Source organism: Ovis canadensis, chromosome 6, assembly GCF_042477335.2.
Source record: "Ovis canadensis isolate MfBH-ARS-UI-01 breed Bighorn chromosome 6, ARS-UI_OviCan_v2, whole genome shotgun sequence".
Taxonomy (NCBI): Eukaryota; Metazoa; Chordata; class Mammalia; order Artiodactyla; family Bovidae; genus Ovis; species Ovis canadensis.
The window spans coordinates 101,690,804-101,713,459 of record NC_091250.1 but is presented as its reverse complement, the minus strand read 5'-3'; the positions used below and the strand labels follow the sequence as shown (position 1 = coordinate 101,713,459).

At 39.3% G+C, this 22,656-nt stretch overlaps 1 pseudogene; it reads left to right on the top strand.

The window, feature by feature from the left end:
* The window catches only part of LOC138442993 (UDP-glucuronosyltransferase 2A3-like), a 58,756-nt pseudogene that overhangs the window by 6,806 nt on the left and 29,294 nt on the right, over window positions 1–22,656 (top strand).

Below are 22,656 nucleotides of genomic sequence, written 5' to 3'. Positions count from 1 at the left end.
GTTCACGGTTTCACATATTGCTGTAGCCTGGCTTGGAGAATTTTGAGCATTACTTTACTAGCATGTGAGATGAGTGCAATTGTGTGGAGGTCTGAGTATTCTTTGGCATTACTTTTCTTTGGGACTGGATGAAAACTGACCTTTTCCAGTCCTGTGGCCACTGGTGAGTTTTCCAAATTTGCTGGCATATTGAGTGCAGCACTTTCACAGCATCATCTTTCAGGATTTGAAACAGCTCAACTGGAATTCCATCACCTCCACTAGCTTTGTTCATAGTGATGCTTTCTAAGGCCCACTTGGCTTCACATTCCTGGATATCTGGCTCTAGGTGAGTGAGCATACCATGTGATTATCTGGGTCGTGGAGATCTTTTTTGTACAGTTCTTCTGTGTATTCTTGCCCCCTCTTCTTAATATCTTCTGCTTCTGTTAGGTCCATACCACTTCTGTCCTTTATCAAGCCCATCTTTGCATGAAATGTTCCCTTGGTATCTCTAATTTTCTTGAAGAGATCTCTAGTCTTTCCCATTTTGTTGTTTTCCTCTATTTCTTTGCATTGATTGCTGAGGAAAGCTTTCTTATCTCCCCTTGCTATTCTTTGGAACTCTGCATTCAGATGCTTATATCTTTCCTTTTCTCCTTAGATTTTGTTTCTTTGCTGTTTACAGCTATTTGTAAACCCTTCTCAGACAGCCATTTTGCTTTTTTGTATTTCTTTTCCATGGGGATGGTCTTGATCCCTGTCTCCTGTACAATGTCACAAACCTCATTCCATAGTTCATCAAGCCTCTGTCTATCAGATCTAGTCCCTTATATCTATTTCTCACTTCCTCTGTAAAATCATAAGAGATTTAATTTAGGTCATACCTGAATGGTCTAGCGGTTTTCCCTACTTTCTTCAATTTAAGTCTGAATTTGGCAATAAGGAGTTCATGATCTGAGCCACAGTCAGCTCCTGGTCTTGTTTTTGCTGACTCTATAGAGCTTCTCCATCTTTGGCTGTAAAGAATATAATCAGTCTGATTTCAGTGTTGACCATCTGGTGATGTCCATGTGTAGAGTCTTCTCTTGTGTTGTTGGAAGAGGGTGTTTGCTATGACCAGTGCATACTGTTGGCAAAACTCTATTAGCCTTTGCCCTGCTTCATTCCGTACTCCACGGCCAGATTTGCCTGTTACTCCAGGTGTTTCTTGACTTCCTACTTTTGCATTCCAGTCTCTTATAATGAAAGGGACATCTTTTGGGGGTGTTAGTTCTAAAAGGGCTTGTAGGTCTTCATAGAACTGTTCAACTTCAGCTTCTTCAGTGTTACTGGTTGGGACATAGGCTTGGATTACCATAATATTGAATGGTTTGCCTTGGAAATGAACAGAGATCATCCAGTGGCTGCTATGGACATTGCAGAAAACGTGATGGCTGCGTCGGACCACGCAGGAAGCATGGCTGAGAGGAGCTACCCCACAGCCAAAGTCAGGGCGGCGACCGGAGCGCCAGGCTGCGACAGCACAGGAGCAGCCAAGTGGAGCTACCCCATGGCTGAGGTTATGAGCAGCGGCCGAAAGGAGCAACCCCACGTCCAAGGAATGGCTGCGCGGGCTCAGGAGGGCCGAGAGGAGCCTCTCCACGTTCAATGTCAGGAGGGGCAACTCATCCAAGGTAAGGAGCAGCGGCTGCGCTTTGCTGGAGCAGCCATGAAGAGATACCCCACATCCGAGGTAAGAGAAACCCATGTAAGAAAGTAGGTGTGGTGAGAGGGTTCAGAGGGCAGACACACTGAAACCACAATCACAGAAAACTAGCCAATCTGATCACACAGACCACAGCCTTGTTTAACTCACTGAAACTAAGCCATGCCTTGTGGGGCCACCCAAGACAAATGGGTCATGGTGGAGAGGTCTAACAGAATGTGGTCCGCTGGAGAAGGGAATGGCAAACCACTTCAGTATTCTTGCATTGAGAACCCTATGAACAGTATGAAGAGGCAAAATGATACTGAAAGAGGAACTCCTCAGGTTGTTAAGTGCCCAATATGCTACTGGAGATCAGTGGAGAAATAACTCCAGAAAGAATGAAAGGATGGAGCCAAAGCAAAAACAATACCCAGCTGTGGATGTGACTGGGGATAGAAGCAAGGTCCGATGCTGTAAAGAGCAATATTGCATAGGAACCTGGAATGCCAGGTCTATGAATCAAGGCAATTGGAAGTGGTCAAACAGAAGATGGCAAGAGTGAACGTTGGCATTCTAGGAATCAGCGAACTAAAATGGACTTGAATGTGTGAATTTAACTCAGATGACTATTATATCTATTACTGTGGGCAGGAATCCCATAGAAAAGATAGAGTAGCCATCATGGTCAACAAAAGAGTCCGAAATGCCACATCATTACTCTTAGCATATTATTAAATGAGTTTTAGTAACAGTCATCTCGAGAAATAATTGACATACCATAAAATTTCCCCACGAACTGTGATATTTACTATGTTTACAAAGTTCAACCATTGTCTCCATGTTCTAATTCTGTAATGCACCCAAGAAATGATTTTTTTTTAAGTTTTGTTAGTTTGATGGGTCTGAAATGGTATCTTAGGTTTTATTTAGATTCCCTTGGTTATTCCTGAGATTGAGTAAATTTTTATACATGGGGCTTTTGCCAGTTCATGAGCCACTTCAAGGTCCACAGCTGGTACTGAGGTCTGGATATTTACTACTCAGCGTGGAGGTGGGAATAACTCTTCTTGTGTGCCTTGGCATATGGTGTGGGTGACACAATCAAAAAGAAACAGCCTGTCTCTGAGTTCTCAGAGATACAAAGCTTTTTGCCATGTCTGCAGCCAGGAACACACTCTTTGGGTCTGTAACCTTGTGCAAACTTCCCTTCTCAAATGTCATTTTCTGTTTTGGAGTGCACCCAAATTTCACAATCTCCTATCTGGATCCCAGAGCTCCCACAAAGACACATAGGTCTGTGAATAAACACCAAATCATTGCTGGGGAGAGTACATGAGACACATCTTATTTGGTCATCCTGCTCAAAATATTTGGAAGGGTAATACTCCCTTCCCTTGTATTTCTTCTGGAGTACCTTGATTATTCTTAGCTTTCTGCTCTTTTATTATGGATTTTAAAAATTAAAAAAAAAATTCTACAAAAATCATCAAACTTCATGAAGCTTGGGGTTTTGAAATTTTAGTAAGAATTACAAGGAATCTGTATACTGATTTGAAGAGAATGGTCATCTTTATGATTTTTTATTTCCTGCCAGTGAATGTGATAGCTCTTTATTTTACTATAATGGTAAGACATTATAATTCTAATTATATAAAATTTGCATATCTTTTTTATAACTATTCAGGAATTATAAGTCAAAGTATACATTTTAGTTATATTTTCTTTTATTCATACACAAAAATTGCAGTTGTCATTTTATCTTTTTTTGTATTCATTGAAATGACAGACTGTCACATTTATTCTAATAACAAATCTGTATATTCTTTTGGAATAAACAGAGAATTTCAGATTATCTAAACAGACACTCAAGAGCAAAAACTCAGGATGGGAAATCACCACAGGAACCAGTGCCTGGGTAGGAACACCTGAAATGTAATTGATGAATTGCTGGAGATTCACTGTGGATAATTCTGAGAAAAAAATCCATTGGGATCCAGTCCTGTGGGGGTCCCCCAAATATAGTAAGTTTTACTTCCAGAAACTCAAGCAATTTCCATATTAAATATCAGAAAAAAATCCTTCCTTTCAGTGAGGGGAGGCAGAAAGGAAGCATTCTGACAGAAGCCAGAACACTGTTCTTACCAACAAGGTCTGTCCTCAGAGTAAATTAGTTAATGGGTGCACGACGTGCTGGGAGAATTATCAGAGCCTAACTGACCTGGGGCAAGAAAAACACCATACTCTAGGTCCCTCTAGACTACTTCATGGAAAAGGGATATTTTAACTCTAGACCATCTTGCTCCATATAAAGTGGAAAAAAAAATTGAGAAATAGTTGTGAAGAGTCCAGAGACTTAGACTAATACTGAGACTAATCCTAGACTCTAGGATGCTTCTCTCCCCAATTTACCACCACATTTTAAAAAATCCATTTACAATTCTACCCAGTACATCATGTCTGGGTATCAAGAAAAAAATTACAAGGCACATCAAAAGGCAAAAACACATTTTGAGTAGACAGAGAAATCATCAGAACCAGAAATGACAAGAGTGTTGTAGTTATCAAAGCAAGGATTACAACAACTCTGAGTAGTATGCTAAGGGTTCTAATGGATAAAGTAGACAGTATGTAAGAATAGATCACCTTATAAGCAAAGACATGCAAAACCAAAAAAGAGATAAATACATTGTAAGAAAAATGAATTCAAGAAAGAAATTATACTAATTCTATACAGTCATTTTTATTTTCCAAGGAAGAGCTAAATGCAAGTTTATTTATATATATATATATATATATTAATTTTTTTTTTACTTTACAGTACTGTATTGGTTTTGCCATACATTAACATGAATCCGCCACGGGTGTACATGAGTTCCCAATCCTGAACCCCCCTCCCATAACTCTCCCCATATCATCTCTCTGGGTCATCCCAGTGCACCAGCCCCAAGCATCCTGAATCCTGTATCGAACCTAGACTGGTGATTAATTTCTTACATGATAGTATACATGTTTCATTGCCATTCTCCCAAATCATCCCACCCTCTCCCTCTCCCATAGAGCCCAAAAGGCTGTTCTATACATTTGTGTCTCTTTTGCTGTCTCTCATAGAAGGTTATCATTACCATCTTTCTAAATTCCATATATATGTGTTAGTATACTGTATTGGTGTTTTTCTTTCTGGCTTACTTCACTCTGTATAATCGGCTCCAGTTTCATCCACCTCATTAGAACTGATTCAAATGTATTCTTTTTAATGGCTGAGTAATACTCCATTATGTATATGTACCACAGGTTTCTTATCCATTCATCTGCTAATGGACATCTAGGTTGCTTCCATGTCCTGGCTATTATAAACAGTGCTGCGATGAACATTGGGATACACATGTCTCTTTTTTAAGGATAGAAGTTGAGGGAATAATTTCTAACACATTTTATGAGAATTATTGTTCTTTAGTTACTAAATGCTGTCTGATTCTTTTGTAACTCCATGGACTGTAGCCTCCCAGTCTCCTCTGTCCATGGGATTTTCCAGGCAAGAATACTGGAGTGGGTAGCCATGTCCTCCTCCAGGAGAATCTTCCCAACCTAGGAATTGAATCCATGTTTCTTACATCTCTTGCATTGGTAGGTGGGTTCTTTACTACTAACACCACCTGGGAAGGTCTTAGTGCCCATTAATCAATTATTTATATAATTCTCCACTGTGTTCATAACTCATTTTGTGTAATATAATTCCAGGAAAAAGATTAGCAGTAAATTTTAATTCCATATTTTTTTTTTACCAGTCCTCAGTATGACATTTAGAATGTCTTAGGAAATTATATAACAACTTTTGCACAATTTTGTTCTTTTCACATTTGAGTGACTTTGCATTTCACACTGTGCATAACTATTTCAAATAGAAAATTCTAGTGAACACTTTAAGCTTGGTCTTTCTTAAAATGTGGCCTGCAGTTTTAATCACTAACTTTACCTAAGGACTTAGTAATCAAAGCAGGATGTCACACATATGGAACAAAACATGAGAAGAACATAAACGTATTGGTAAGAAAACTAAGGCAGTGCTCTCATCTAATCTCTGACATTTTCAAGCTCAATATGCTTGGAAATTGCCTCTTTACTATCAAATTAAATCATTGCCTATGTTACTTCAGACATATATCCAAACACTACAAAGTAGTAACAATTCTAAAAACAGGTTATCCATCCTAGGGAATATTTGATCAGCAATTTTGAATAAAACCCTCAAGAAAGGAGCATTCAATTTTCTTTTTGTTTTGTTTTGTTTTTGTTTGTTTGTTTTTTTCCTTTTTTTAAAAAAAATTTTATTTTTAATTTATTTTACTTTACAATACTGTATTGGTTTTGCCATACATTGACATGAAGCCATGAACCCCCCTCTCACCTCCCTCCCCACAACATCCCTCTGGGTCATCCCCGTGCACCAGCCCCAAGCATGCTGTATCCTGCAAGTTTTCAGTGTATATAAGTGATTGACTGGATACTTGCAAATACATGTTTTTTTCTCCATAATTTTCTAAAATTAATACTTGGAATCTGTCTCTTTCAAAAACATCATTGAGAGATAACACTCAAATAAGTGTGTGATATTAATAATGCATGCATGTATCCTCTACATTCCAGAGATGATTGTATTAGGTATAAGTTATTCAGTGATTTCCTACTGAGAAAATAATGGAAAATCAATGAAGTGATGTTATTTGACTCAGCAAGTTAAGGTAAACTGATATTTGTGAGATTCTTCAACAGTGAAAGTGAACAAGCAGCAGTGGAAGCTGAAACAAGCTGAAAAGTAGAAATAGAGGCTGAATGGAAATTAGAAAACCACTGAGAGTTGACTTGGTGTTAATAAGCTAGAACTACTCTGTCATCTGCATTTAATTGGGAAGAAACAATGAGTATTAAATCCACCGGTACTTGGAGTAGCGGTTAAAATTTTTGATTGAATTTATTTCCTGAAAGAACTTATTTTTGTCAAAGAATTGCATTTTTATTTGATTTTGTTGAATTTATTTTTATTTTACACATTACTGTTCTTTCACTACCCAAACGTTCTTTCTGCCTCCTTCCCACCTCCCATCCTTGTCTTCTATCCTTTTTCCTTTGTTCCTTCCCTCCTTGAATCCCTTCTTCCTTATTCCTTTGCATTTCCTTTCCTTTTAACATCTAGATGTGATAAATCTAGAGAAACCACATTTATTGTTTTCCCCTGTAGCACATCAGAAAATCAATGCTGCAATTTTCCCCCAGCAAGTATGTACACTAATAACTTGGAGAAAACTTTATTTTCTCCAGGAAGACCCACTATGCTTTGTGAGACAATGGGAAAAGCAGAATTTGGCTCATCAGGACCTATTGGGATTTTGAATTTCCTTGCCCATACTTACTGAATTTTGAGTTTGTAGGTTTGTATTTTATATCTGCCAAACCATTACCTAAGGTAAGTCTATTACAGTAAAGGGATTTTTTTTGTGCGTCTTTCATGATAAAATCTTTACTGTTCTTTAAAGTTTATGTTTCAATAACAGAGGTATGTTGCTTAATGTCTTCAGTTTACTACTCCAAATATATTTTCAAAACCATTGGGGTCTCATATGAATGTTGTTACCTTTTTTTTCTTCCCCCTTACATTGATATTTAAGCAAAAAAATGAAGTCTTCCAAGTGACATGTTAAAAAATATGTGTGTTCATATATTTGCAGATATTGGGTTGAAAGAACCTTGGAAATCACTAAGGAGCCTGCTGTAGTCTTCCTAACAAGCATGATGGACTTATGAATAAGGGTATTTATTATAATCAGCTGAGTGATAAGTTGCTTCAGTGAGTCTTGAGCAGACTCGTACTACAGACTTTGGTCAGTAAGAAGAAGTTAAGTGTGCTGGAAGACGTGAAATCAGATAGGGCTTCTTGGAGAGCAATGGACTTTACTCAGTCAGGAAAGAGTTGAAAAAGTTTTCTGATATGACGATGAGTTCAATTTCAAGTTCATTTTAAGAAGTGAAAAGAATTTTCTGGTGAAGATTTCTAGAAACTGTCTGGTTAATACAAAGTTTCAGTCTCATCAGAGAGCATAAGAAATAAATCAGGAGTCATCAACATAAATTAGAAAACATAAAACTGAGAAATCTAAATGTTGAATTGGTTCTTTATGACCATAATATCTGGGTATTTTGGAGTGAAAAAGAAAATCATATATTCATATTTCAATGTTATTAAAGAATAAATATGAGCTGCCAGAAATATTGGAAGGAAACAATATTTAGAAGTAAAAGGAAATAAGAGGTAAACATAGAAAGAATATTGTACTATGTCAATAGGCAGTGAGGAGACAGTTATTCATTAACCTGGGTGTAGGTAAATGATCTGGTAAAGAATTTGCCCATGATACAGGAAACCCCAGTTCAATTCCTGGGTCTGGAATATTCCCTGGAGCAGAGATAACCTCCAGTATTCCTGAGCTTCCCTGGTGGCTCAGATGCTAAAGAATCTGCCTGCAATGTGGGAGACCTGGGTTCAATCCCTGAGTTGGGAAAATTCCCTGGAGGAGGACACGGCAACCCACTCCAGTATTATTGCATGGAGAATACTCATGGACAGAGGAGACTGGTGGGCTGCAGTCCATGGGGTCACAAAGTTGCTCACATGAGCAACTAAGCACAGCACAGCACAGGTAACTGAGCATAATCTCTGTAGGAGATAGCAGGTGAAGAGGTATTCCCTGGAGAGTTCTGATTTCTGTTAAGGGTAACATTGATACTGAAATTTAAATTTTCACTTCATTTGGAGGAGAACAGATGCATATATGTGTGTGGCTGAGTCCCTTTTTGCCCACCTGAAAATATAACAATATTTTTGGTCTGCTATATTGCAATATAAAATATGACAATAAATTTTTTTAAATGAAATTTGTTAACTACAAATTGGCACTTACCAAGAGCATTGCCAATGACTGAACAACAAGGCAGTTGCCATCTGCCTCTACTGAGATTGAACCCATGCTGCTATAGCTGTTTACCTTCAACAAGCCCTGAGGGAGTTCAGGGTGGAGTGAGGCACTCTGTGCTCCAGGGACTCTAGTAGGACAGGTCTTTAGATAGTTGGATGTTTTTAGGAACAGATTTTATGATCTCAATCCTTACATCTCCTCATAGCTAGAAAAGCACTAAATCCCTTCATGGTGACATCAGACCCTTATGACTAACAAAAACCTTTTGTAAATTGAGTGCTTCATGACATTGAACTCCCCCTTCACCAAAACCTTATATATTGACTTTCCCCCACTGCCGCTTTGGAGCAGTGCCTCAGAGCTATCTGAGATGCTGCCTCCTGGGCTGCAGTCCTCATTTTGCCCCAGATAAAACTTAACTCACAACTCTTAAGTTGTACATCTCTTTTTAGTCGACAGATTTCACTTCAGGATTCTGAATATGTCTTCATACCAATCAAGTTATAGCTGAAGACAAGCTCTATTGAGTGTTATTACTGGAGATAATAATACATTATCTAAAATAGTTGAAGGAACAGAAAGAGACATGATGTATTCCATGGCTCACCAGATAATACCATGCCACGTTATTACATTTATCCTTCCACCCCCAACTTTTCACATGCAATTTCAGACATGTTTCATAAGAGGGGGAAATTATTCTATTCCAAACCCAATTATTAATATAGATACTTGCATAATATGAGTACCAATCATGGCTTATGTCTCAGATGAAAAAATTATGCCAGTCACTAAACACAGAATAGAAAAGCATTGTAAGTTAAATCAAGACTCCTAATGAAACATGGCATTAAGTGTGTAAGTCTTAATATATCTGTGTGTGTAATTTTTTTTTTTTCAACCACTGTTTAGGGAGATGAATCAAAATGGTAAAACACCAATTCCTAGGATATCAGATATTCTCTTAACATTAGTTAAGCTAAAAACAGTCTACATTTGTTTATGGCACTATCCTTCCCCTGGTAATTTTGCTAGTTTTAAGTAAAGACACATCATTAATTGTAGGGTGACTACAAATAGTTACAAAGAGATAACACATCTTTAGAGGGTAACATTCACATATACTCCATTTCTTAAAAGATCTTTTTTAGCCCTATTAATAAGTGAAGCAATAAAGGTGAGTAAAGGCTGCGCAGGCACAGGAGAGCCTAGAGGAGCTATCCCACGTTGAAGGCCAGGAACGGTGGCAGTAAAGAGATACCCCTCGCCCAAGGTAAGGAACAGCGGCTGTGCTTTGCTGGAGCAGCCATGAAGAGATACCCCACGCCAAGGTAAGAGAAACCCAAGTAAGATGGTAGGTGTTGCAAGAGGGCATCAGAGGGCAGACAAACTGAACCATACTCTCAGAAAACTAGTCAATCTAATCACACTAGGACCACAGCCTTGTCTAACTCAATGAAACCAAGCCATGCCTGTGGGGCAACCCAAGACAGGTGGGTCATGGTGGAGAGGCCTGACAGAATGTGGTTCACTGGAGAAGGGAATGGCAAGCTACTTCAGTATTCTTACCTTGAGAACCCCATGAACAGTATGAAAAGGCAAAATGATAGGATACCAAAAGAGGAACTCCTCAGGTTATTAGATGCCCAATATGCTACTGGAGATCAGTGGAGAAATAACTCCAGAAAGAATGAAGAGATGGAGCCAAAGCAAAAACAATACCCAGCTGTGGATGTGACTGGTGATAGAAGCAAGGTCTGATGCTGTAAAGAGCAATATTGCATAGGAACCTGGAATGTCAGGTCCATGGATCAAAGCAAGTTGGAAGTGGTCAAACAAGAGATGGCAAAGGTGAACGTCAACATTTTAGGAATCAGCGAACTAAAATGGACTGAAATGGGTGAATTTAACTCAGATGACCATTACATCTACTACTGCGGGCAGGAATCCCTCAGAAGAAATGGAGTAGCCATCATGATCAACAAAAGAGTCTGAAATGCAGTACTTGGATGCAATCTCAAAAATGACAGAATGATCTCTGTTCGTCTCCAAGGCAAACCATTCAATATCACAGTTATCCTAGTCTATGCCCCAACCAGTAAAGCTGAAGAAACTGAAGTTGAATAGTTTTATGAAGACCGACGAGATCTTTTAGAACTAACACCCAAAAAAGACGTCCTTTTCATTTTAGGGGACTGGAATGCAAAAGTAGGAAGTAAAGAAACACCTGGAGTAACAGGCAAATTTGGCCTTGGAATGTGGAATGAAGCAGGGCAAAGACTAATAGAGTTTTGCCAAGAAAATGCACTGGTCACAGCAAACACTCTCTTCCAACAACACAAGAGAAGACTCTACACATGGACATCACCAGATGGTCAACACCAAAATCAGATTGATTATATTCTTTGCAGCCAAAGATGGAGAAGCTCTATACAGTCAACAAAAACAAGACTAGGAGCTGACTGTGGCTCAGATCATGAACTCCTTATTGCCAAATTCAGACTTAAATTGAAGAAAGTAGGGAAAACCGCTAGACCATTCAGGTATGACCTAAATCAAATCCCTTATGATTATACAGTGGAAGTGAGAATTAGATTTAAGGATCTAGATCTGATAGAGTGCCTAATGAACTATGGAATGAGGTTCGTGACATTGTATAGGAGACAAGGATAAAGATCATCCCCATGGAAAAGAACTGCAAAAAAGCAAAATGGCTGTCTGGGGAGGCCTTACAAATAGCTGTGAAAAGAAGAGAGGTGAAAAGCCAAGGAGAAAAGGAAAGATATAAGCATCTGAATGCAGAGTTCCAAAGAATAGCAAGAAGAGATAAGAAAGCCTTCTTCAGCGATCAATGCAAAGAAATAGAGGAAAACAACAGAATGGGAAAGACTAGAGATCTCTTCAAGAAAATTAAAGATACCAAGGGAATATTTCATGCAAAGATGCGCCCGATAAAGGACAGAAATGGTCTGGACCTAACAGAAGCAGAAGATATTAAGAAGAGGTGGCAAGAATACATGGGAGAACTGTACAAAAAAGATCTTCATGACCCAGATAATCATGATGATGTGATCACTAATCTAGAGCCAGACATCTTGGAATGTGAAGCCAAGTGGGCCTTAGAAAGCATCACTATGAACAAAGCTAGTGGAGGTGATGGAATTCCAGTTGAGCTGTTTCAAATCCTGAAGGATGATGCTGTGAAAGTGCTGCACTCAATATGCCAGCAAGTTTCGAAAACTCAGCAGTGGCCACAGGACTGGAAAAGGTCAGTTTTCATTCTAAATCAAAAGAAAGACAATGCAAAAGAATGCTCAAACTACTGCACAATTGCACTCAGCTCACATGCTAGTAAAGTAATGCTCAAAATTCTCCAAGCCAGGCTTCAGCAATACGTGAACCATGAACTTCCTGATGTTCAAGCTGGTTTTAGAAAAGGCAGAGGAACCAGAGATCAAATTCCCAACATCTGCTGGATCATGGAAAAAGCAAGAGAATTCCAGAAAGACATCTATTTCTGCTTTATTGACTATGCCAAAGCCTTTGACTGTGTGGATCACAATAAGCCGTGGAAAATTCTGAAAGAGATGGGAATACCAGACCACCTGACCTGCCTCTTGAGAAATCTGTATACAGGTCAGGAAGCAACAGTTAGAACTGGGCATGGAACAACAGACTGGTTCCCAATAGGAAAAGGAGTATGCCAAGTCTGTATATTGTCACCCTGCTTATTTAACTTATATGCAGAGTACATCATGAGAAACTCTGGACTGGAAGAAACACAAGCTGGAATCAAGATTGCCGGGAGAAATATCAATAACCTTAGATATGCAGATGACACCACCCTTATGGCAGAAAGTGAAGAGGAACTAAAAAGCCTCTTGATGAAAGTGAAAGAGGAGAGTGAAAAAGTTGGCTTACAGCTCAACATTCAGAAAACGAAGATCATGGCATCTGGTCCCATCACTTCATGGGAAATAGATGGGGAAACAGTAGAAACAGTGTCAGACTTTATTTTTCGGGGCTCCAAAATCACCGCAGATGGTGACTGCAGCCATGAAATTAAAAGACATTTACTCCTTGGAAGAAAAGTTATGACCAGCCTAGATAGTATATTCAAAAGCAGAGACATTACTTTGCTGACTAAGGTCAGTCTAGTCAAGGCTATGGTTTTTCCAGTGGTCATGTATGGATGTGAGAGTTGGACTGTGAAGAAGGCTGAGCACCGAAGAATTGATGCTTTTGAACTGTGGTGTTGGAGAAGACTCTTGAGGGTCCCTTGGCCTGCAAGGAGATCCAACCAGTCCATTCTGAAGGAGATTAACCCTGGGATTTCTTTGGAAGGAATGATGCTAAAGCTGAGCTCCAGTACTTTGGACACCTCATGCGAAGAGTTGACTCATTGGAAAAGACTCTGGTGCTGGTAGGGATTGGGGGCAGGAGGAGAAGGGGACGACTGAGGATGAGATGGCTGGATGGCATCACAGACTTGATGGATGTGAGTCTGAGTGAACTCCAGGAGATGGTGATAGACAGGGAGGCCTGGTGTGCTGCGATTCATGGGGTCGCAAAGAGTCAGAGATGACTGAGCGACTGAACTGAACTGAACTGAAAGTATCCTGAACTAATAACAGGAAGTTAGATCAAGTTATTTAAAATATATTGCCTATAAACCGGTATGCTACAAATTTTAAAAGTCTAGTTTGAAACTCTTCTTGGGCTTCCTTATTAGGAATATCTTTACAAATTTGTGAACAGGTCTGTTGGTTCATAAAATTAAATTTTGACAGGCAACAGTAAAGAATCTACCTGCAATGCAGAAGACCTGGGTTTGATCGCTGGGTCAGGAATATCGCCTGGAGAAGGGAGTGGCAGCCCACCCCAGTATTCTTGCCTGGAGAATTCCATGGACAAAGGAGTTTGACAGCCTACAGTCCATGAGCTTGCAAGAATTAGACACAACTGAGTGACTAACACACACACCATGAGAACATCTGGCTTTTATCACTTATTCATTTCGGATAATGTTTTGGTTCCATGTTTTTAGGTGTAATAACTCATTATATACTAAAGCCATCATTTTCAGAAACTCATTTCCTCTTAAGCAAACTAGATGGCTCTAGGTGGCAGGAGACAGAATCAGTCTAACAGTGTCTCTCACAAATCTCTCAAGTCTGCCTATCTGGAGGTGTAGGAGAGCTTCTTCCCACTAGGATCCTGCACTTGTGTAACCGAGAGAAATTTATCCCTGCAGGAAATGGAAGAATTTGCTCAAAGTTCAGGCGAATATAGTATTGTGATGTTTCCTCTGGGGTCAGTGGTCACATACTTCACAGAAGAAAAGGCCATTTGCATTGCCTGAGCCCTCGCTCAGATTCTAGAGAAGGTTAGTTCAAACTCCAATCCTGGTGAGAAGCCACTTTACAAACTGGAGAGAATGTGTAGCTAATAATACTCTTTTCAGATGAAAGTTGTAACTCATCCTTTACTGAGGGGAACTAGTACCACCTTTAAGTAAAAATGTCTCAAAACATTCAAATGTATATGGGGCGCATTTTACCGTTTGCCTTCTGAGTCTTCACATTACTGAAAATACATCTTTTTAGGAAATCACTGATTTTCAATGAAAGAGAGATGAAAATGTTAAGATTCTAGTAACTTTTTTTTTTTTAATTTTAGTTTTTTATTTTTTAAATTTTAAAATCTTTAATTCTTACATGCGTTCCCAAACATGAACCCCCCTCCCCCCTCCCTCCCCATAACATCTCTCTGGGTCATCCCCATGCACCAGCCCCAAGCATGCTGCACCCTGCGTCAGACATAGACTGGCGAATCAATTCACATGATAGTATACATGTTAGAATGTCATTCTCCCAAATCATCCCACCCTCTCCCTCTCCCTCTGAGTCCAAAAGTCCGTTATACACATCTGTGTCTCTTTCCCTGTCTTGCATACAGGGTTGTCATTGCTATCTTCCTAAATTCCATATATATGTGTTAGTATACTGTATTGGTGTTTTTCTTTCTGGCTTACTTCACTCTGTATAATCGGCTCCAGTTTCATCCATCTCATCAGAACTGATTCAAATGAATTCTTTTTAACTGCTGAGTAATACTCCATTGTGTATATGTACCACAGCTTTTTATAGTTTGAAATCTTATGACTTGTACTGATTCTTTCCAAAAGTTCTCAGAGGTGTCAGCTCCAAGGTCCAGGAAAAGAGAGGTAACACCTAGAGGGGAATCACACTCAAGAATATTCTTTATGTCTCTAGGCTTTATTAAGACTTAAAGTGTAGTTGGTTTAGAAATAGAAGCTTAATCTTCCAACCAGTCCATTCTGAAAGAGATCAGCCCTGGGATTTCTTTGAAGGGAATGATGCTGAAGCTGAAAGTCCAGTACTTTGGCCACCTCATGCGAAGAGTTGACTCATTGGAAAAGACTCTGATGCTGGGACGGACTGGGGGCAGGAGGAGAAAGAGACGACAGAGGATGAGATGGCTGGATGGCATCACTGACTCGATGGATGTGAATCTGAGTGAACCCTGGGAGTTGGTGGTGGACAGGGAGGCCTGGTGTGCTGCGATTCATGGGGTTGCAAAGAGTCAGACACGACTGAGTGATTGAACTGAAATGACTGAATTTTTCTAAATTGAATTTTCTATAGTTAGAACAATTAAAAATCTTAATGCTATTGTCAGTGTATATTTTCTTTTTTTATTGCATTCAATTAACTTTGTTTATTCTAAATTTCTACTTTTCATATATTCCCATTCATGAAATACCCTATCTTTATATTTTTATACTAAAGTACATAAAACTCTATAGTTGTACTAATTAGGCCTGTTAAAACTCTGTATTTTTAATTTTAGCTGTTCTAGTAAAAAGTTTGCTACCTATTAGTATTTAATCTGAAATTCTTCATGCAGAGTTTAAAAAAGTTTTATTAAAGTATAAAAGAAATAGAGAAAACTTCTGACACAGACATCGGATGAGGGCAGAAAGAGTGCCCCCCTGCTAGTTTTTAGCCAGATGTTATATAGCTATTGCTGCTGCTGCTGCTAAGTCGCTTCAGTCGTGTCCAACTCTGTGTGACCCCATAGACAGCAGGCCACCAGGCTCCCCCATCCCTGGGATTCTCCAGGCAAGAACACTGGAGTGGGTTGCCATTTCCTTCTCCAATGGATGAAAGTGAAAAGTCAAAGTGAAGCTGCTCAGTCATGTACGACTCTTAGCGACCTCATGGACTGCAGCCTACCAGCTACTAGCAGTCTGCTAATTAGAATAAGGCAACGTCTCAAAACTCAGAGACTGGCACCAGTCCCCTCACCCACAACCCGGAGGTGAGTCATCCGGGGTCATAAAACGATTGACATGAATCTGGAAGAAAGGCAGGTTTCCAAGTAAATATAGAGTTCCATTAACATAGATTAGGAGACCAATGTATGAGTAAAACATACTGGTTTGTCAAGTTTGTTCTGAGTCTTAGGCGAACTTCAAGTCTTAGACTTGAAGACAAGAGTCTAGGGTAAATACATAGTTCGTTAATATAGCTTAAGGCAAACATTTCCAAACAATGATTAAGAAAAACGCATTGGTTAGCTCAAGGTTTGAGAAAAGTTAAGTTCAAGTGGAGCCAGGTGTCATCATGGCAACACAGAATTTTAAAAGAAACCTCTTTTTAAATTTGTATGGAGAAGCGGGAAAAATCTAACACTTGTATGTTTCCTCCTGCCACTTAAAGTGAAAGTGAAGTCACTCAGTCGTGTCCGACTCTTTGGGACCCCATGGACTATAGCCCCAAGGGTCCTCTGTCCACGGGAATTTCCAGGCAAGAATACTGGAGTGGGTTGCCATTTCCTTCTCCAGGGGATCTTCCTGACCCAAACCTGAGTCTTCTGCTTTGTAGGCAGACACTTTTACCGTCTGACCTTGTAGACTCCTCCGTTTAGAGACCTCTGGCCTTCCTGCTTGTTACCCTCTTACTAACAAGATACTTCGTTAAATAATAGAGTATAAGCAAATCCTCTATCTCATCCCCCTTTAAAAACCAAACTGACAGTATCTGTACAACATTGAAATGGGCTAGAATAGTATGATTTAAGAAAACTAACAAGAGGATTTTTTAACAGCTTAAGTCCCCATAAACAGATTTATTAATATAAGCTTTACCTCTAGTGATTTAAGAAGTACAGATTCAATAAATGATTCAAACATCTTAAAAAAAGAGAGAGACAGGAAGAGAGAGAGAAAAAAAAAACAGGAGAGAAAAAGAAGGAAGGAAGTGAGGGAAGGGAAAACACAGCAAATCAGTCAAAAAGCAGACAATAAAAATTTAAAGCTAATTATATTTTTGGAAAACATTACATTTGAAACTTAAGAGTTCAGATGCCCTCATGACAAGTAGTAACCATGTTTGTTTTAATGCCTCTTAACATTCACCTTCTGTCTAAACTCATCCTGTGTATTTTCTATTTTTCACTTACAATGCCACTCTCGAAAGCCCTTCAAAAAAAGAAAAGACAAATAGTTTTACTTAATCTCAATGTTTGCAAACTACCTCTTTTGTTTTGATGTGCTCCTCTTCAACTTTTAGTTCTCTCAAACTAAATGGCTCAGACCGTAAAGCGTCTGTCTGCAATGCAGGAGTCCCAGGTTCCATCCCTGGGTTGGGAAGATCCCCTGGAGAAGGAAATGGCAGCCCACTCCAGTACTCTTGCCTGGAAAATCCCATGGACAGAGAAGCCTGGTAGGCTACTCTGTCCATGGGGTCACAAAGAGTCAGACACGATTGAGTGACTTCACTGTCGCTTTCACTTTCTCAACTATCACAGAAACTAGGACCGGCTACAAGAACTCTATGTGAGCGGGGTTACCCACACAGAAGAAATGCGGGTTTGTGCGCCACCTGCCGGTCATTCAGGGCAGAGCAGGATGAATTTAGAGGACATGCGTGCTCACCCTACTGGCTGAGATGTTAAGTCCCTCTGTCTGTCAGCGCCCCCAGATGCTTTGCTCATGGCACCTAGTGATGTTCTGCTCCAGCCATGCCTACTTTCCTGTCTGGACGTGCCTCACTCCTTGGAGCCAATACGTGTGAAACAAAAGAGTCAGCATTTTAGGCTACTATAGTGAAAAGAAAAGAAAATAAAAAAAAACCCTTTATCCTGTCTCATCAGATTTTCCTCCACTGGATCTTTATCCGGTTAGGCACAGAGAACTGCAGCTCTGCTTAGAATAAAATCCTACTTGATAAAGTACTATGCTATCTTGATCATAATCACAAATTAAACTAAAGAATAAAATGAAAGTGAAAAATATTTCGTATTGTTCCATTTGGGAATTGAAGTACAGAGTCGACTCCAAGAAAGCAGGGGCTATCTGAAGCTGTAGAATACAACCGTCATGTCTTGGAGCTTATCAGGGAAGGAGTCACTCTCAAAATATAAAGGAATGAGGAAGAAATTTATGTTCACGACCCTCTCTATTCAATTGTATTTTTATGCACGATTGGCATTCATACCAGTTATAAAATAGCTGAAAATATCTTTCATCACCTCCGATTGTTTCATAATCTGATCTTTGAGGTGTTATTCAACTCTCAAGTTCTCACTTTATTTAAACGCTCTTCTTCTTTTGAATTATGTGTAATGCCTAATTACATTGTAAGTTCTTCATTTTTACGTATTTTTCCCTAATGTTGTGCAAGTTGTTGTTAAGTCACATTTTTCATCTTGCTTTCAGTGTTTGCTCCAAATGTGAATAGATACCATATTTTAAAAAGTATTTCCAGGTTATCTCAGACTCAATCGTTTTGATTCAGACACAAGTCTCGGAGCATAGTTATAACATTCCATGCACATACTGAAACATGAACGTCAGGAGGTAGGAGAGAAGGTACACTCAAATGAAATATTGTGCAGCTTTTCTAGAGGAGCTAGTCTGTGAAAACCACCTGCTAAAAGCCCTGGAGACAAGCCTTTCTAGACAAAGAAGTCAGTGTATTATTTTGCAAAGGAAAGACACTCAAGATTTGCCATGTGTGCATTCTGAAAAGTCATCCTTGTGGTCCATTTTCCACTCCCACCCATATTCTAGTGCAAAGATTTTTGTCTAGATACGTGTTCAAGTCATAATTTTCATAACATTGTAAATTTCAAGAGCAGGAAAGGGAGTTAAGAAGCTTCATCAGGCCTTGCTATGATATTTTGTTTCTCAGAAATGATGATCTTGATGTCTAATTGTTTTGCTGTTACCAAGTTGTTAATTGCTGATAATTTAGTTCATTTTGCTGAATATCAGATTGGTAAATTATATAATTTTAAAAAATTCTACTTCTCTTTATTAAAGGCATATAATTTTCTTGTTGATTTGGAAGCATTGCTGTAAAAATTATAAATACACTTAGACTATTCCAAGAAAATACTTGAAATTGTTTGTTTTACAATGCCTTAACATGAATCCTGAACTTAATTTTAAGTCTGAAATTATCTGAGTATAAAAGTGTTTAGTGTACAGTGTATACATATAATGTATTTATATTCCATTTTTTTATTTAAAAGAATTAAGGAATACAAGGATTATACTTAAATACATACACATAGCAACTTTGAGTATTCATAATATTCTAACATAACAATCATAAAGAAGTAGGGTACTGCTGTATTGTTCAGTCGCTAAGTCATGTCCTTCTCTTGACTCCGTGGACTACAGCATGGGGCTCCTGTGTCCTTTACTATCTCCTGGCACTTGCTCAGATTCATTTCCATTGAGTAGGTGATGCTATCTAATCATTTCATCTTCTGTAGCCCCCTTCTCCTCCTGCCTTCAATCTTTCCCAGCATCCGGGTCTTTTCCATTGAGTCAGCTTTTTGCACCAGGTGGCCAAAGTATTGGAGCTTCAGCTTCAGTATCAATTTTTCCAATGACTATTCAGAATTGATTTCCTTTAGGATTGACTGGTTTGATCTCCTTGGTGTATAAGGGACTCTCAAGAGTCTTCTCCACCACCACAGTTCAAAAGTATTGATTTTTTGGTGCTCAGCTTTATTTATGGTCCAACTCTCACATCCATACATGACTACTGGAAAAATCATAGTTTGACTAAATGGATCTTTGTCGACAAAGTAATGTCTCTGCTTTTTAATATGTCTAGGTTTGTCATGTTCATCAAGGCTGTATATTGTCACCCTGCTTATTTAACTTCTATGCAGAGAACATCATGAGAAACGCTGGACCGGAAGAAACACAAGCTGGAATCAAGATTGCCGGGAGAAATATCAATAACCTTAGATATGCAGATGACACCGCCCTTATGGCAGAAAGTAAAGAGGAACTAAAAAGCCTCTTGAAGAAAGTGAAAGTGGAGAGTGAAAAAGTTGGCTTAAAGCTCAACATTCAGAAAATGAAGACTATGGCATCTGGTCCCATCACTTCATGGCAAATAGATGGGGAAACAGTGGAAACAGTGTCAGACTTTATTTTTTTGGGTTCCAAAATCATTGCAGATGGTGACTGCAGCTATGGAATTAAAAGACACTTACTCCTTGCAAGGAAAGTTATGACCAAACTAGATAGTGTATTGAAAAGCAGAGACATTACTTTGCCAACAAAGGTCCGTCTAGTCAAGGCTATGGTTTTTCCTGTGGTCATGTATGGATGTGAGAGTTGGACTGTGAAGAAAGCTGAGCACCGAAAAATTGATGCTTTTGAACTGTGGTGTTGGAGAAGAATCTTGAGAGTCCTTTGGACTGAAAGGAGATCCAACCAGTCCATTCTGAAGGAGATCAGCCCTGGGATTTCTTTGGAAGGAATGATGCTAAAGCTGAAACTCCAGTACTTTGGCCACCTCATGCGAAGAGTTGACTCATTGGAAAAGACTCTGATGCTGGGAGGGATTGGGGGCAGGAGGAGAAGGGGATGACAGAGGATGAGATGGCTGGATGGCATCACTGACTCAATGGATGTGAGTCTGGGTGAACTCTGGGAGTTGGTGATGGACAGGGAGGCCTCGCGTACTGCAATTCGTGGGGTTGCAAAGAGTCGGACATGACTGAGCGACTGAACTGAACTGAACTGAGGTTTGTCTTTTTGAGCTTTTCTTCCAAGGAGCAATTGTCTTTTACTTTCATGGCTGCACTCACCATCTGCAGTGATTTTGAAACCCAAGGAAATAAAGTTTCTCACTGTTTTCTTTGTTTCCCCATCTATTTGCCATGAAGTGATGGGACCGGATCTTCCCTTGGGCTTCCCTCGTAGCTCAGCTGGTGAAGAATCTGCCTGCAGTGCAGGAGACCTGGGTTTGATCCCTGGGTTGGAAAGGTCCCCTAGAGCAGGGAAAGACTACCCACTTCAATATTCTGGCCTGGAGAATCCCATGTATCGCAAATAATTGTACACAACTGAGCAACTTTCACTTTGATATTTCTTCTTGATGGGACGGGATGACATGATCTTAGTTTTCTGAATTTTGAGTTTTAAATCAACTCGTTCACTCTCTTCTTTCACTTTCATCAAGAGGCTCTTTAGTTCCTCTTCATTTTCTGCCATAAGGGTGGTGTCATTTGCATGTCTGAGGTTATTGATATTTCTCCCAGCAATCTTGATTTCAGCTTGTGCTTTATCCAGCCTGGCATTTTGCCTGACGTACTCTGCATACAAGTTGAATAAGCATGCTGACAATATACATCGTTGACCTATTTCATTCCCAATTTGGAACCTGTCCATTTTTCCATGTCTAGTTCTAACTGCTACTTCTTGACCTGCATACACATTTCTCAGGAGGCAGGTAAGATGGTCTGGTATTCCCATCTCTTTAACAGTTTTGCACAGTTTGTTGTGATCCACACAATTCATGACTTTAGCACAGTTAATGAAGCAGAAGTTTTTCTGGAATTCTCTTTCTTTTCCTATGATCCAATGGATGTTGGCAATTTGAATTCTGATTCCTCTGCCTTTTCCAGATCCAGCTTGTACATATGGAAATTCTCGGTTCACATACTGCTAAAGCCTAGCTTGAAGGATTTTGAGCATAAACTTGCTGACACGTGAAATGAGAAGACTTGTTTGGTAGTTTGAACATTCTTTGACATTGCTCTTCATTGGGATTAAAATGAAAACTGACCTTTTCCAATCCTGTGGCCACTGCCCAGTTTTCCAAACTTCCTGACATATCGGGTGCAGCACTTAATATTATCATCTCTTTGGATTTTAATTGTCTCAGCTGCAATTCCATAACCTCTGGTAGTTTTATTCATAGTAACGCTTCTTGAGGCCCACTTGATGGACTACCTCACACTCCAGTATGTCCAGCTCAAGTTAGTGACCACACCATTGTGATTATCCAAGTCATTAAGACCTTTTTTAATAGCTTTGTTTATTCTTGGCAGCTCTTCTTAATCTCTTCTGCTTCTTTTAGGCCCTTATAATTTTTCTCCCTTATTATACCCATCCCTGAATGAAATGTTCCCTCAATATCTCCAGTGTTTTTGAAGAAATCTCTAGTCTTTCCCATTGTATTGTTTTCTTGTATTTCTTTGCATTGTTCATTTAAGGAGGCCTTCTTATCTCTCCTTGCTATTCTCTGGAACTGCATTCAGTTGTATACACCTTTTCCATTCTCCCTTGCCTTTTGCTTCTCTTCTTTCCTCAGGTATTGCAAAGCCTCTTCAGACAATCAATTTTCCTTCATGCATTTCATTTTCTTGGTCACTATCTCCTGTACAATGTTATGTATTCTCATCCATAGTTCTTCAAGCACTCTGTCACCTGATCTAATCCCTTGAATCTATTCATCATCTCCACTAAATAATCATAAGGGATTTGACTTAAGTCATACCTGAATGGCATAGTGGTTTCTCTACTGTCTTAAATTTAAGCCTGAATTTTGCCGTAAGGAATTCATGATCTGAGACACAGTCAACTACATGTTTCTTTGTTTGTTTTTTGTTGCTGACTGTATAGAGCTTTTCCGTGTTTGGCATTAAAGAACATAATCAATCTGATTTTGATATTGATCA